Source organism: Hevea brasiliensis, chromosome 15 (genome assembly GCF_030052815.1).
Source record: "Hevea brasiliensis isolate MT/VB/25A 57/8 chromosome 15, ASM3005281v1, whole genome shotgun sequence".
NCBI classification, from domain to species: Eukaryota; Viridiplantae; Streptophyta; class Magnoliopsida; order Malpighiales; family Euphorbiaceae; genus Hevea; species Hevea brasiliensis.
This window is the reverse complement of record NC_079507.1, coordinates 33217949-33236373: the sequence shown is the minus strand read 5'-3', so window position 1 is coordinate 33236373 and position 18425 is coordinate 33217949.

Below are 18425 nucleotides of genomic sequence, written 5' to 3'. Positions count from 1 at the left end.
AATCATGTAAAAGTCATAAATAAATATTCACTTTTCCATTCACAAACACAATTTCCATTATTTACATGAACATCAAAATACATTACATAAGTTTCAATTACACAAAAGAAAATAAAGTTAGTTACAAAATACCAAAATGAAACCTAGTGTCCTACCAATGCACTGAAGATGGTGAGGTGACACGGACACTATGCAGAACTGCAGAAGGTCTCACCCAGCCTGTGGTCTACTGGGCTCTCACAAGATTCTCGGAACCTACGCGTGGCAAAAGCAACGCGCTAAGCAATAATGCTTAGTGGTGCCAATAATAAAATAAAAAGAAATAACAGGAAGTAAATATGCAGTGAATGTATCGGTGTCTTATTGCAAATAAATTTTCGATGAGTATTTGTAGTCTTACTTATTTTGTACTTGTTATATTCATTATTTCATTAAATTTATCCACTTTCATTTTTGGTTGCCCAAGTAACCTATACTGGACGACTGGACTGGATAAACGGGTAAACTGGCACTGGGTATCTAGTACCTCGGGCCGTCACACCATCGGTCACATATGCATCACCCGGCAGGCAATGTAATGCGACTAATAAGTCAGTAATAACAATAGGCACAAGGCCAAATATCAACATAATGTCAGAACGGCTAAAAGCCATGAAATCAGAGAATGGTATAATGCCATGTGCAGTACTGCTAACTGAACCCTATTGGCATGCCAAACTATCCAAACCAATCTTGTTGGGTATACTAGGGCATTTGATACTTTTGAATTTTCAATTTTTGAATTTCAAGTTTTGGTGTTACTATTCCCTTCATTAGTCAACAAAAATGTTGACTTTTGCATAGAAAATAGGTACATTGGTTTTAACACTCCCAACATACCACATTTTACAATCAAAATTTGTTGGTATTGGTTAACAATACCATTTCTAAGCTTAAAATTAATGGAGCAGAATTTTCAGTTTTCATACCCTATCTTTACTGTTCCATTAGTTGCTGTTGCAGTGGGAATTTGGAAAAATGATAAACATGAAAGTTGTTCCTTATTTTGTCTAGTTGAATTTCTTTTTTTGAATCACTCCATTTGGAGTTTTGTAGCTCAAGTTATGGTCCAAAAACCACAACTGGCCGGATTGAAAATTTTCAGGGCTGACCTTATCTACAGTGCAGTGAACAGTGACTGCAACTCAATTGTTGGATAGGTTCTGGTCATAATTTGGGGTATGTTTCTTCATGAAAGTTGTTGGTCTATATCTTAGCTTGTTGCTGGAAATATTTCAGGTCAATTGAGCCATTCTACAATGAATTATGGCCAAATGAACAATCACTGTTCATTTGGTCATTCTGCCGAAACTAGTTGCAGGACACCCGGATTGGGACAAGTTTTTGGTCCACTTGGTTTGGTCTTATGGGCATGGTTTCTTCACCAAAGTTGTGCCATTATGTGTCTAGTTTCATGTCCAATTGTCCAAACACCAATTGAACTTACACAGCCCAAGTTATGGCTGTCCAAACAGGCTGGACTCACAGCCACCCTGCAAGTCTCACTAGGCAACATACCAAATCAATTTTCTAATGCTACAATTCACTCCAAGTTATGGTCAAATTACCTCAAATGGTCACTAATTGACCATTAAAACTTTAGTTTGTGTCCATTTTCATCCACCACCGAAATTAAATTTCAAAACCCTAACCCTAATTGTCCAAGCCTCCAATTCATGCATCTTACTCCTAATTTGCTATACTAATCATATAATTTATAAGAGGGGCAGCTAATATGTCACTTTAACCAAAGAATTCTCCTAAATCTAACTCATGTCAAGGCTGCCAAAATTTCATGAAATATAACCATGCTTCATCTATTCAATTTTCATCAAATTTTCAACTTAACTTAGCTCAAATTCATGATTAGAAAGGTATAAAAGCAAAGTATATGGCACTAACCTTAGTAGGGCAGAATTTTCTCTTATTAATTCTTCACTTTCTTTGGCTTTCTTGGCAGCCAAACACTTGCTTAAGATGTAGAGACAAATTTTATTGAAGTGGACTTAGGGTTTTAAGTGAGATTTGGGTGGGTTATAAAGCTTTGGTAAGCTTTCAATGGTGGAATGGTTATGGAGTTTGAGGGATACGGGAAGGTGATGGGCTGCTGGATTTTTATGAGTTTTTTGCTGTATTCTATCCACATTTTATTAGTTAATTTAAGTGTTGATTAAATATGATTGGTGGGTAAGTGTTTAATGACATCATATGATGTCATAATTGGTATTTTCTTCCATTTTTTTTCTTCTCTTCTCTGCTCATTTTCAATTTAATTTTTAGCATTATTTATTCACATTTTATATTATAATAATTATTTACTTAACTGGACAAGTCGGCCAAAAATCACCTCTGAAGGCGAAATGACCAAAATGCCCTCCGTTTGGCTCAACGGGCCAAAATTGTCTGTACCAATTGAAAAATTTTTCTAAATATTTTCTTGGAATTCTAATACCATAGGAACCTCAATGACCCTTCTCTGGAGTCCCAAAAATTATTTTATGAATTTTCTCTCGGGTCTAGGGCTCCTAGTTGCGAGAACCGCAACTTCCCACTAGGTTACCCATCACTTGGGCATCGGCTCATTTTACTTGGTTGTATTTTATTTCTAAAATTTTTTCTAATTTTTTCTTATTAATATTTGAGTTAATTATGGTTCCTCACTTTAGTTTAAATATTTTTTTTTGGACGTTCTAGCTGTCCGGACCGACACTGGTCACCGGAACAGTAGAATGTACGGAGTTGCTACAGGGAGGGTGTTACAACTCTTCCCCTCTAATTTAAATTTCGTCCTCGAAATTTACCTGATGCAAACAGTTGAGGGAACTGTTGCCTCATTGTCTCTTCACTTTCCCAAGTTGCCTCTTCGGTGTTGTGGTGCCTCCAAAGCACTTTCACTAGTGGAATCTGCTTATTCCTCAACTCTTTCACTTCCCGAGCCAGGATCCGTATGGGTTCTTCTTCATATGTCAAATCCGGTTGTACTTTAATTTCTTCCATGGAGATGACATGTGACGGATCTGAGCGATATCTTCTTAGCATAGATACGTGGAACACATTGTGGATCTTGTCCAGCTCTGGTGATAAAGCTAGCCTATAAGCCACTGGACCCACACGTTCAATGATTTCATATGGGCCAATGAACCTAGGGCTTAACTTACCTTTTCTTCCAAACCTCAGTACCTTCTTCCATGGTGACACCTTGAGGAACACTTTATTGCCAACCGCATATTCTATTTCTTTTCGCTTCAAGTCGACATAGGATTTCTGTCTGTCTGAGGCAACCTTCAGATTGGCTTTGATTAGTTTTACTTTCTCCTCAGTCTGTTTCACCAGGTCTGGCCCTACCAGTTTGTCTTCGCCCAATTCAGTCCAAAGACACCGAGTTCTACATTTCCTCCCATACAAGGCTTCATACGGCCATTTGGATATTAGCTTGGTAGCTATTGTTGTATGCAAATTCGCCATGGGAGGTATCTATCCCAACTTCCTCAAACTCAATGACACAACTCCTCAAAGATATCCTCAACGACCTGACATATATTTCATGTTATTATTATCATTTTAGTTCAATATTTGTATTAATTCAATTGGTTCAATTATTTACCTGGATTACTCTTTCTGATTGCCCATCCGTCTGAGGATGGAAAGCTGTGCTGAAGTGGAGTTGTGTACCCAAGGACTCATGCAACTTCTTCCAAAATCTCGATGTAAACCTTGGGTCTCGATCAGATATGATGGAAAGTGGAATTCCATGCAATCTAACTATCTCACTGATATACAATTCTGCTAACTTCTCCAGTGAGTTGTCACCCTAATCGGCAGAAGTGTGTCGACTTCATCAATCTATCCACTATCACCCATACTGCATCATGTTTCTTCTGGGTGAGAGGTAGACCACTTACAAAATCCATGGTGACCCGATCCCATTTCCATTCAGGTATGCGTATAGGCTGTAGCAAACCTGATGGAACTTGATGTTCTGCCTTGACTTGCTGACATGTCAAGCATTTAGTCACATAGTCAGCTATGTCCTTCTTCATACCAGGCCACCAATACTGAAGCTTTAGATCATGATACATCTTTGTACTTCCTGGGTGCATAGCATAAACACTGGCATGTGCCTCTTTCAGAATACTGGCTTTCAATTCCCCATTATCTTGTACACATACTCTTCCTTTGTAGTAGAGACACCCATCTGCTTTCACCTCATAGTCAGTTGCTTTTCCCTCTGAGATTTTGCTCATAATAGCCATTAATTTTTCATCTGCCTTTTGTCCATCTAAAATCTGTTGTAGCAGGTTTGGCCTCACTTGCAACTCAGCCAAAATAGCTCCATTTCGAACCAAAGATAGACGGGCATTCAATGATCTCAAAGCTGTGATGGACTTTCTACTCAAAGCATCAGCAACTACATTTGCCTTCCCAGGATGGTAGTCAATTACACAATCATAGTCCTTCAGGAACTCAATCCATCGTCCCTGTCTAAGGTTGAGCTCCTTCTGGGTTGGCAAGTATTTCAGGCTTTTGTGGTCCGTGTAAATGTAGCACTTTTCACCATATAAGTAATGCCTCCATATCTTCAAGCATAAGATAATTGCCGCAAGCTCTAGATCATGGGTAGGGTAATTCTGCTCATGTGGCCTTAGCCGCGGAAGCATAAGCGACCACCTTTCCTCTTGCATCAATACACACCCTAACCCATTATGAGAGGCATCACCAGAGACCACAAAGTCCTTTCTCGACATCGGCCGTGTTAACACCGTGCCTCTGTCAACATAGCCTTCAACTTCTCAAAACTGGTCTCGACACTTGTCATTCCAATAACTGACATTCTTGTGTAACAACTTGGTCATTGGAGCAGCTATTAAGGAAAATCCCTTCACAAATCTCCTGTAATACCCAGCTAGCCCCAAGAAACTTCTGACCTCAGTTGTATTCCTGGGAGGCTTCCATTCCATCACTACTTCTATTTTCTTGGGATTCACTCTAATCCCATCAGCTGACACTATGTGTCCAAGGAATGCAATTTCATTTAACCAGAAGTAATACTTGGATAACTTAGCATACAGCTTCTTTTCTCTCAGGGTTTGCAGAACAATCCTCAAATGCTCATCATGTTCTTCACTAGTCTTGGAATACACCAAAATATCATCAATAAAGACCACTACGAACCGATCTAAGTGTGGATGGAAGATACGGTTCATAAGGTCCATGAATGCCGCTGGTGCATTTGTTAGGCCAAAGGGCATTACTAGGAACTCATAATGCCTATATCGGGTCCTGAATGCAGTCTTTGGCACATCTGCATCCTTCACCCTCAACTGATGATACCCTGATCTGAGATCAATCTTAGAAAATACTCCTGCTCCCTTCAACTGATCAAACAAATCATCAATTCTAGGCAACAGATATTTGTTCTTCATACCACTTTATTCAATCACAGAATCGATGCATAACCTCAAAGTCCCATCCTTCTTTTCACAACAAGACCTTGAGCTCCCCATAGTGACACATCGGCGTATGAACCCTTATCAAGCAAATCTTGCAACCGAAGTTTTCAACTCCTCAATTCAATGGGTGCCATCCTATAAGGAGCAATGGAAATGGGTGTCAGACTCTACAGTTGTCTCAATAGCAAATTCAACTTCCCTTTCTGGTGGCAAACCAGGCAATTCTTCAGGAAACACATTTGGGAAGTCCTTTACTATGGATATGTCACACAGATCTGGCTTAGCCTGCCTAGTATCCACCACATGTGCTAAGTAGGCTTCATAGCCTTTTCTCATCAGTTTTCTTGCAGCTATGGCTGAGATGACATTGGACAAAAAATCTGTCCTTTCCCCCACAACTGTGATCTCATTACCCCCAGGAGTTTTTAAAGAAATCCTCTTCAGTTTACAATCAACTATTGCCTGATGACGTGACAACCAGTCCATTCCCAAAATCACGTCAAACTCATGGGAACGCAACTCAATCAGGTCTGCCAAGAATTCATGCCCCTGAATCCTTAACGAGCAACCCTTGTATACTTTGTTCACCACTACACTGTGGCCCAATGGATTAGTGACCAGAATGTCTTGGTCACTCTCCCCTACTAATATCCCCCTTTCTATAGGTAAGTTGATGCAGATGTATGAATGAGTGGATCCTGGATCCACCAATGCATGCACAGATGTATTGTAGAGGGAGAACGTACCCCTGATGACGTCCGGGGCATCTTGCTCCTCCTGAGCTCTCGTGGCATAGGCTCAGGCCTCTCTGCTGGCTCAGATGCAGGCCTCTGTGATGGTCCCACTGCCTCAGATTTGCCAGATTTTCTACCCCTTTGTGGTGCAGGAGTAGGTCTGTCTGCTTGTGTTGGAGCAGCTATAGTAGTTCTCAAGGTGACGGTTCCTCAACCGATGCTCTGTTGACCCACACCTAAGCGTGCACCGCCACTCTCCAACACTCCCCCTTATGCCACTTCAGGCAATGTGGACATGCAGAAGTTGCTGGGGCTGGTCCTCTAAACCCCATCCCTGGAGAGCTGCCCACTGATGACGTGGACTGACCTCTCCTAGGGGTAAACTGTGGCCTGGGCCCCTGAGACTAACCCTGACCTTGTGGTTGACCTGAACTCTGTGCAGGTGGACCCTTGAACTTCTTCCCAAATGCAGGAGATGAACTAGACTGACCTAGGCCCCTCTTCTGCTGTCTCTCTCTTCTGGTCTGCTCACTTATTCTAACATTTTCAACCTTTATTGCAGCTTCCACTAACTTAGTGAAATCGATGATTCCCAAGGCAGTGATCATGATCTTTATGTTGTCATTTAATCCCTCTTCAAATCTCTTACACCTTTCGGCCTCATTAGGGACTATCTCCCTTCCATAGCAGCTTAATCTGACAAATTCCTTTTCATACTCGCCACCATCACCGCCTCGCTCAGTTAATGAACTCTCTTCTTCTCTCTTCTAGGTATACACTACCCACATATTTCTTCTTAAATTCGAGAGGAAGAAGTCCCAAGTTATTACTTCGGGTCAGACTTCATCGACACAGTATCCCACCATTCATATGCATCATCTTGCAATAGAGATATGGCAGCTTCTAGATTTTGTTCTGGAGTGCAGTGGAGTTGTTTTAAAACTCTGCCTATTCTGTTCAACCAATTTTTGGCTACAACAGAATCATCTTCTCTCTTGCCAAAGAAGTCCACTGCTCCAAATTTTCTCAATTTTTCCATGTGTGATTTTGGTTGTGGAGGTGGTGGTAGTGGTGGCATTACCCCAGCCATTTGTTTGAAGAATTCGACCATTTGCTGGAACACGGCCTGTGGAGGTTGAGCAGGCTCTGATGGAGCTGGTGGAGCTGGTTCTCCCCTACCCCCAGTCTCAGCTACTGCAGGTGGAGCATGACTCTCCACTTCCTCCTCAACTGTCCTTTGAGATGAAGGGTCCATATCCTATTTAACAAAGACAACAGATCTGCATTAGTATCACCTCGACTCTTACAAATGCAATGCATGGTATGGACTCAATCTAGGCCCAGAAACGCCTAAACCAGGCTCTGATACCACTAAATGTGACACCCCTTACCCGTCTATAGTATATCCGAGTAAGATATGTCACACGGTGTACCGGAACACTCTACTTTATCTCAATCATTTTTATTCTTCCTTAATTTACTTTTATCATAGTTTTGAATATAATTTATGAAATATAATTCATTTAAGTCATTTATTGAAATTATAATTTATTTGAGGTTCCAAAAATTTTATAGAAAATCCGGCAGAGTACCGGCTAAAAATGGAGAAAACAGTTCCTCGGAACCTGTGAAAAACACTTCCAATAATCATATTCAATCATTCTCAAACTCCAATATCAAAATCTCAATATATTTTTCAACAACATTTCCATTTCTCAATCATTCATCTCATGTAATAATCATGTAAAAGTCATAAATAAATATTCACTTTTCCATTCACAAACACAATTTCCATTATTTACATGAACATCAAAATACATTACATAAGTTTCAATTACACAAAAGAAAATAAAAGTTAGTTACAAAATACCAAAATAAAACCTAGCGTCCTACCAATGCACTGAAGATGGTGAGGTGACACGGACACTATGCAGAACTGCAGGAGGTCTCACCCAGCCTGTGGTCTACTGGGCTCTCGGTCAGTATCTCCAGAACCTACGTGTGGCAAAAGCAACGCGCTAAGCAATAATGCTTAGTGGTGCCAATAATAAAATAAAAAGAAATAACAGGAAGTAAATATGCAGTGAATGTATCGGTGTCTTATTGCAAATAAATTTTCGATGAGTATTTGTAGTCTTACTTATTTTGTACTTGTTATATTCATTATTTTATTAAATTTATCCACTTTCATTTTTGGTTGCCCAAGTAACCTATACTGGACGACTGGACTGGATAAACGGGTAAACTGGCACTGGGTATCTAGTACCTCGGGCCGTCACACTATCGGTCACATATGCATCTCCTGGCAGGCAAATGTAATGCCTAATAAGTCAGATAACAATAGGCACAAGGCCAAATATCAACATAATGTCAGAATGGCTAAAAGCCATGAAATCACAGAATGGCATAATGCCATGTGCAGTACTGCTAACTAAACCCTATTGGCATGCCAAACTATCCAAACCAATCTTTTTAGGTATACTAGGGCATTTGATACTTTTGAATTTTACAATTTTTGAATTTCAAGTTTTGGTGTTACTATTCCCTTCATTAGTCAACAAAAATGTTGACTTTTGCATATAAAATAGGTACATTGGTTTTAACACTCCCAACATACCACATTTTACATTCAAAATTTGTTGGTATTGGTTAACAATACCATTTCTAAGCTTAAAATTAATAGAGCAGAAATTTCAGTTTTCATACCCTATCTTTACTGTTCCATTAGTTGCTGTTGCAGTAGGAATTTGGAAAAATGATAAACATAAAAGTTGTTCCTTATTTTGTCTAGTTGAATTTATTTTTTTGAATCACTCCATTTGGAGTTTCGTAGCTCAAGTTATGGTCCAAAAACCACAACTGGCCGGATTGAAAATTTTCAGGGCTGACCTTATCTACGGCAAGTGAACAAAGGATCGCAACTCAATTGTTGGATAGGTTCTGGTCATAATTTGGGGTAGGTTTCTTCATGAAAGTTGTTGGTCTATATCTTAGCTTGTTGCTGGAAATATTTCAGGTCAATTGGGCCATTCTACAATGAGTTATGGCCAAATGAATAATAACTGTTCATTTGGTCATTCTGCAGAAACTGGTTGCAGGACACCCGGATTGGGGCAAGTTTTTGGTCCACTTAGTTTGGTCTTATGGGCATGGTTTCTTCACCAAAGTTGTGTCATTATGTGTCTAATTTCATGTCCAATTAGCCAAACACCAGTTGAACTTACACAGCCCAAGTTATGGCTGTCCAAACAGGCTAGACTCACAGCCACCCTGCAAGTCTCACTAGGCAGCATACCAAATCAGTTTTCTAATGCTACAATTCACTCCAAGTTATGGTCAAATTACCTCAAATGGTCACTAATTGACCATTAAAACTTTAGTTTGTGTCCATTTTCATCCACCACCAAAATTAAATTTCAAAACCCTAACCCTAATTGTCCAAGCCTCCAATTCATGCATTTTACTCCTAATTTGCTATACTAATCATATAATTTATAAGAGGGGCAGCTAATATGTCACTTTAACCAAAGAATTCTCCTAACTCTAACTCATGTCAAGGCTGCCAAAATTTCATGAAATATAACCATGCTTCATTAATTCAATTTTCATCAAATTTTCAACTTAACTTAGCTCAAATTCATGATTAGAAAGGTATAAAAGCAAAGTATATGGCACTAACCTTAGTAGGGCAGAATTTTCTCTTGTTAATTCTTCACTTTCTTTGGCTTTCTTAGCTGCCAAACACTTGCTTAAGATGTAGAGACAAATTTTATTGAAGTGGACTTAGGGTTTTAAGTGAGATTTGGGTGGGTTATAAAGCTTTGGTAAGCTTTCAATGGTGGAATGGTTATGGAGTTTGAGGGATACGGGAAGGTGATGGGCTGCTAGATTTTTATGAGTTTTTTGCTGTATTCTATCCACATTTTATTAGTTAATTTAAGTGTTGATTAAATATGATTGGTGGGTAAGTGTTTAATGACATCATATGATGTCATAATTGGTATTTTCTTCCATTTTTTTTTCTCTTCTCTACTCATTTTTAATTTAATTTTTAGCATTATTTATTCACATTTTATATTATAATAATTATTTACTTAACTGGACAAGTCGGCCAAAAATCACCTCTAAAGGCGAAATGACCAAAATGCCCTCAGTTTGGCTCAACGGGCCAAAATTGTCTGTACCGATTGAAAAATTTTTCTAAATATTTTCTTGGAATTCTAATGCCATAGGAACCTCAATGACCCTTCTCTGGAGTCCTAAAAATTATTTTATGAATTTTCTGTCGGGTCTAAGGCTCCTAGTTGCGAGAACCGCAACTTCCCACTGGGTTACCCATCGCTTGGGCATCGGCTCGTTTTACTTGGTTGTATTTTATTTTTAAAATTTTTTCTAAATTTTTCTTATTAATATTTGAGTTAATTATGGTTCCTCACTTTAGTTTAAATATCTTTTTTCAGACGTTCTAGCTGTCCGAACCGACACAGGTCACCGGAACAGTAGAATGTACGGAGTTGCTACAGGGAGGGTGTTACATATAACTTAAATAACATTATAAATGTGACTTTCATAAGAAAATAAGTATAAGTATAAATATTATATTTATTTGTACATTATATAAATGATTATTGTAAACTTATAACAGAAGAGATTCTAGAGAGCAACATAAATGATGAAAAATATACTGTATAGCAAATTTCATATGAACCCAGTAAAATTTTTGAGTATAGAAAATATGCTCCAATTATTTTTATTTGTATACATTATTTCTTGTTATATTATTGCACCACTAAGTAGCAATGCTTAGCACGATGGATTTGTTTCCTCGCGTAGGTACTGAAGTTAAAGCCCAGCGAATACTACACAGAGATTTTGGAGTTCTGATCTGTAGAGTGTTCAAGGTTATCACCTCCTCAGCAATGCATGTAGATAGTGTAACACCCCTCACCCGTCTACAGTGTAGCCGAGCAAGGCGTGCTACACGGCGTGCCGGAGCACCTGATCTTATCTGATTTCATTATAGTTCTAGATTTACTTGTTCAAAAACTTTATCTAAGATTTAGGCTATTTTTACTTTTATCAAAATCCGACTAATTTGGAAAATTCAAAATTTTCAATGATAATCCAGCAGAGTGCTGGCAGTAATTTGGACTAACAGTTCTTCCGAACCTGCCAAAAATAATTTCAATATATACTCCAATTCACAACTCAGAATCAGTCTCAAAATTTTTCATACTCAATCTCAATTAGAATCATCATGATCAGATACTTAACTCATATATCAAAATTCTTACATTTTATTATTTTGCATAATTTGCCAACTAAGTACATAAATTTATCAAGTACAGAATATACAAATAAAATTACAGTTACTAATTCACATTACAATAATAGCAGTAATTATAATGTACAGATTATAAAACATGCTTAAAATGAGCCCTATCTACATCCCTTGCTCAGGAGGTGACAACCTACAATTCTTCCGACACTTCGCAGATCCGACTCCAAAAATCTCGATCGATACCACTGGTTTTACCTTCAAGACTACTGCGAGGAAGCAATTCCATCGCTAAGCATTTCTGCTTAGTGGTGCAATAGTATAACAAGAAATAATATATACAAATAAAGAAAGAAATAAATCATAATTTGGATACTCAAGAATCAATTTAATTTGGTATGGTATTTCTAGTATCAACGATCTTATATACTAGTTTATTTCTATTTGGAAGTGCTTAGTTTATAACTTTTCAGTAATACTACCCAGTATACAAATTATTCTAACTGTATTGTATTTCAAGTCTCTACAGTTCTGCAATTTATATTTTTGTTATGTTTCTTTTGCTAATCTCCTTTACTCATTCATTCAATACTTAATTTAATTGTACTGAAATTTCATTATACTTAACTTAAATTAGCTTCCTGAATTGAATAATGTTTTAAATACTGCCCATATAGCCTATACACTGACCAGACTGGATAAACGGATATACTAGCACTGGGTACCTAGTACCTCGGGCCGTCACACCATTGGTCACAAAGTGTCTCTCGGTGTGCAAATAATGTGGCTAAAAAGCCATATAATCAATCAGGCATTAAGCCGAGTATAATAACACAAACTGTATAGCCATAGGCTATTAAAATCATAGTATGGCATAATAAGCCATAGAACACAGTATGACGTAAAGTCATTTACAGAACAGCTGTCAAAATCCTATTGGCATGCCAACCTATCCAAACTAGTCAACTAGGCAAATTAGGACATATTACAATATTAAATATTTATTTCTTTATTTTCAGGGTTTACTGGTCATTACACAATTCACTGGTCAATGAAAATATTGACCTTTTTATACATCATGGATAAGTTGATTCTAGTATCAACATGTCACAATTTGCATTTCAATATGCTGCCAATATAGTGCAATTTACCATTTTTACAAGTTGGCATTCATTGCCAAATCACTTCAAGCATCATTTTATGTAATTACCAATTTTCAATTTTAGTGAGCTAGATTGATCTAGCATAAAGTCCTATTTCCCTTTGTTTTTAGCGTTTGGTCAAAGAAGCAAAATTGTAGCTCTATGACTTATTGCACGTGGGGCAAAATTTCAGGTCATTCCGAGTTGTATAGACCAAGATATGGTCAATTTACTAAAGCTGGACAGATTGCACCTTTAGTACAAAATTTGGTCAATTTCTCAATTTTTGTGTGCTAGATTTGTCTAGCTTAAAGTCCTATTTCTCTTGGTACTATTGTCACACCCTACCCCTCTGTAAGGCATAACATGATCCCGTAGTATACCTAATGAATTACCAACTTCGCCTACTGATAACCGATTAAATACACTACAAGGGATTTTCAAAAAACTTTTCTTACTTCTTTTACAGTGGTGAGCACTATTTACAAGTGTTAAAAACCTTTTTGAACTGAGGTGAATTAACTAACACATTTAGACTATTAGTAATTTCTGTAAAAAAATTTTGGCAGAGTATCCTCCGTAATTTGGATAAAACAGTTCTTCAAAAACCTGTAAAAAGCACTTCAATATTTTTCTCAATCTCAAACTCTAGAATAATTCAACACAAATCCACAATAATTTTTCAAAGACTGAGATACAAGAAATATAATACAATTTTTACAAGTCCAAATAACTCATAATTTATTTTACAACTTTAATGTACAATTTTAATTTACAACTGCTCAAAACCAAGAATACTATATACATACAGTGAACATACATTACAATATAAAATGCAGAATATGGTATACTCAATATACCTGATGATTTCTCGCTGAATGTACTAGCAGCCTAGTCTGCTGCCCTGTCAGTCTGTCTACTGCGATAAAGAATGAAAGCTATCGCTGAGTAAAATTTACTCAGTGGTGCACAATAACAATTCGAAATGCGATATATAAATCTTTTATTGACAGTTCACAAATCAAATGATTCACAATTCCATCTCACAATTTACAAAATTCACCTAACACAAATTTGATCAAGTAATTGAATAATACCGTTTTGCAAATCAATAACACAATTCGATCAAATAACTGAATAATACCGTTTTGCAAATCAATAACACAATTCGATCAAATAACTGAATAATACCGTTTTGCAAATCAATAACACAATTCGATCAAATAACTGAATAATACCATTTTGCAAATCAATAACACAATTCGATCAAATAACTGAATAATACGATTTTGCAAATCAATAACACAATTCGATCAAATAACTGAATAATATGATGTTGCCAATCGATAACATAATTTAGGCCATGACACAATTTTTTCCACACATGCCGTGTTGTACACCACGACAAGACACACTCACCCTAATAATCAAAATCAATGAGGGAGGAAGCTAGCTGAATAATGAGTACTCACCCACACTCACCTCAGACTGGGAAGTCAAAGAGGGAGGAACATAATCACACTCACCCCAGACTGATAAGTCAAAGAGGGAGGAATAGATCACACTCACCCCATAAATGGAGGAGGAACATAGTAACAGTGTCATACCAAGTGTGAATCAATGTAACACCCCTAAGTTCGGTAGTGCGTTCTGCTGCTCCGGTGACCAGTGTTGTCCGGACAGCTAGGATGCCCAGAACTACACTTCGATATGAGTGAGAAGACATAAAATAATGAAATACAAGAAAAGAAAATACAAGAAAAATAAAGGAAAAATAATAGCAAAGAAATGTGATCAAGTTAAGCAAGCCGGGAATCTTAGCGATGGGTGACCGCACCGGGAAGTCACGGCGTGGACCGTTGACTAGCCCTGGACTGCAGGAAACCCTGGAAAACATTTTTTGGACCTAAATAGACCCTTATTGAAGAATAAATATCATTAGGAAGATCAAAGAAAAATTAAATAATTAGTACAAAGAAAAGTGAGAAATCGAAAAACAGACAAAACCCGGTGTTACCGAAAAATCGGGAATGCAACCCGAACAGGGGCATTATGGTCATTTGACATCCCGAATTGTCTTTTGACCTAAATGTCCATTAAAAATAAATAATATTACACTTAGAAAATAAAATAAAAAATTAAATTGGGGGTACCTAATACAAATAACCAAAAATGGAGTGAAAAATGTGTAAATAACACATTTAGGCTTATTATATGATTAAATGGAGTGAGTGGGCCACTAAAGGAATAAATTAAACACAAAATGAGGCTGATGTAAGTCCACTATATCTAGCAGCAACTTCATCTTCTTCATTTATCATCCAAGCCGAATTGAAGGAGGAGAGAAAACCTCCATTTCCATTTTCATGCAAGCTCCATCAACCCCTCCATTTCAACTCCAATCTCTTAGGTTCCTTCATGAAAAATTGTCTACACATCACAAGGAAGGGTTTGATACTAAAATCAAGAATTTTGGTGAAGGTTTAACAAGTCCCAACCATAAGGTAAGTTAGCATTTTTGAAGATTTCTTTGTTAAACTTTGTGTACATGTTATGGGTGTTGGTTTTGTGAAGGAAATTTTTAAGTTTGAAGAGTTATTGAGATACCCATTTTTGGGCAGCCATGTATTCATGTATTGATGAAGTATTTGTACATACAATTGATGAGAATTATGTTGGTTATGGTGATTTAATATCCTAGTAAAATATTTCATATGTATAAGGTGATTTTTGCACTTGGATGAAAATTGATGATTGTAGGACACTTTGGTATTGAGGAAGAATTTCGGCAGCTTGGGGATTATTGAATAAATGTGTGTGTTCATGAAGGTGGTGGCAGAATATTGACATAGAAGTTTGATGGATATGTATATAGATTGATATTGTAAAGTGTATGTAAGATTTGTAATGGTTAGGTGTGTATGTGATTGTACTTAGAACTTGTAAATGTGAATTATATTTGGTGTGTTGAGGATAATTGTAATCTGCCCAAAGTAATGTTAATGTAAAGTGGAATATGTTTTTGGTAATGTACCAAAACAGATTTGGTAGGGAAGTAAACATATTTGCAAGGTAAGTGTGTGATTGATGTGTGTTTAAGCAAGGTAACTAAGGGCAGTGTACATTTTAGCCAATAAGTTTAAATGTGTAACCTCAATTGGTATGAGACCAATTGGAGGTGAAACTAGGCACAAAATGTGCCAACTTTCATTGAGAAAACATACCAAAATTCTGCTTGCAAGGTGACCTAAGAAAATGACCAATTCGGATTAGGTACAATTAGGACCTGAAAAATGACCAATTGGGCAGCAGTGAGTGTTTAGGCCATAACTCACTCAAAACAGGTCCAATTGACCTAAAATTTTAACCACGAATAGTTAAGACCCATACCTACAAGTCTTATGAAGACACCAAAGCCCAGAAATGACCATAAGTAAGTCAAACAGCTTGCACAAGTTCGGGTCCAAAAACTGGCCGAACCAAAGTTGACCAAATTGACCTAAAATGACCTAATTTGATGCCATTTGACCAGAAATAGTAAAATGACCATAACTTGGTCTACATAACTTGGATTGACCTGAAATTTTGCCCCGCGTTCAATAAGACATAGATCTACAAGTTTGTAGTTTTGACCGAAACCCGAAAACAGAGGGAACTAGGTCGTCCGGCTAGGTCAAACTAGTATCCCGGAATCCAGCAAGTTGCATTAAAATGCACTAAACAAGGAAATGAGTTTGGTAAAACATACCAACCCTAAAACCCTATCGAATGTGACATATTAATGACACAAAAACCTAATTTACCTAAAACGCATCGAAGGTCGGTATATTAGGTGATTAAGCAAATAATAGCCTTCAATGAATTACTTATCGAACATTATCGTTAGAGACAATTTAATTTAGCACTGAAACACTTCAAATTGTGTTTCTCAGTTACTAAAGACTCAGAGAAAGGGAAGGAAACACTGAGTCCAGACCAGGGAGACAGTCATCAGAGGTTTGTGCACAACTAGTTTTCAACTGATTTTACTCTGAATAATATTTCATATGATTAATTATATGTTATTATTTTAAATTGTGTTTGTGCACGACATTTATTTCTTTTGAATTTTTCAATTGAAATAAATTATGACTATTTGTACATTATTGTTTTAAATTGTGGAAATGTGTTTGAATGGATATTTATTGCTTGAAAAGCATTGTAAATGATTTGATGGATACTATTGATTGAAAAACACTATAAATGGTTTTTGTGGAAATTAAAGATAATTATGAATTGTGTTGCCATTTTGTGAATGAAATTATGACTTTGGAAATTTATTGGATTCTCACGAATCATTTGAATAAAATATTTGGAATTGATTTTGTGTTCACACTTAGCATGACAGTATCATATCATTCCTTCTCCTTTTATGGGGTTGTGATCGTTTATTTTCCTTCTCCATTTATGGAGTCGTGATCATTTATTTTTCTCCCTCTCTGGTTTACCAGTTGAGGTGATCGGATGAGTACTCATTATATAGCTAGCTCCCTTCCTCATTGATTTCGATTAGTGGGGTTGTGATTGCTTTGTCGTGGTGTACAACGCGGCATTGATCGGAAATTTGTGTCATGGCTTAAGTTGTGAATGAATTGGCAACACTGTATTCTTAACTTATTCGACTAAATTGTGTTGTTATGCAATTTGATAATTTGTGAAATGAAGTTTAAATTCTTATTGACATTTACTGTCTTTCGAATTTAACTATGTTTTGATTATTGAGATTTATTTTGATATTGTGTTAAATTCCTTATGACAGTATTGTCTTGAATTTAACTATGGTTTTTAAGTATCCACTATTTATATGATTTATGAATTGTGATTTAAATTGTATTTGGGTAATGTTGTGCACCACTGAGACATTGTCTCAGCGATAGCTTTTTATTGCTGTCGCAGGTAGACAGACAGATAGGGCAGCAGACTAGACTGCTAGTACCTCCAGCAAGAGACTACCGGGTATAATGAGTATACCAATATTTTGTATTTTGTAATGTAATGTATGTTCACTGTATGTACATATTGTTTTTAGTTTTGAGCAGTTGTAAATAAAAAGTGTACATTGAAGTTGTAAAGTAAATTATGAGACATTTTGACTTGTAAAAATTGTATTATATTTTCTCTATCTCAGTCCTTGAAAAATTACTGTGAATTTGACTTGAGAACTGTGTTGGGTTGAGAAAAATGTTGAAGTTGAGATTTGGAAATTTATTGAAGTGTTTTTCACAGGTTTTCTGAAGAACTGTTTTATCCAAAATACAGATGGCACTCTGTCAAAATATTTACAGAAATTCCAAATACTCCAAATGTGTTAGTTCTATCACTACAATTTAAAAAAGGTTTTTAATACCTGTAAATAGTGCTCACCACTGTAAAAGAAGTAAGAAAAGTTTTTAAAATCCCTTGTAGTGTATTTAATGGATTATCAGTAGACGGAGTTGGTAATTCATTAGGTATACTACGGGATCATGTTATGCCTTACAGAGGGGTAGGGTGTGACAATCAAAATAATTTCAAATCACAATATTTCATACAAACCATAAATCACATTTTATCTCAAAATTTCCATTTGCAAAGTTGGCAATACAATAATTTCCAAATAATATTCCCAAAACCAAAGCAATAAAAAATTATTCATAACTCATTTCTCCAAATAAATTTGCTAGTAAAAGTAGTGAATATACAAGTATTGTGCACAGACACAATTTAAAACTATATGTTCAATTAAATTTTTAAGTAGAAAATA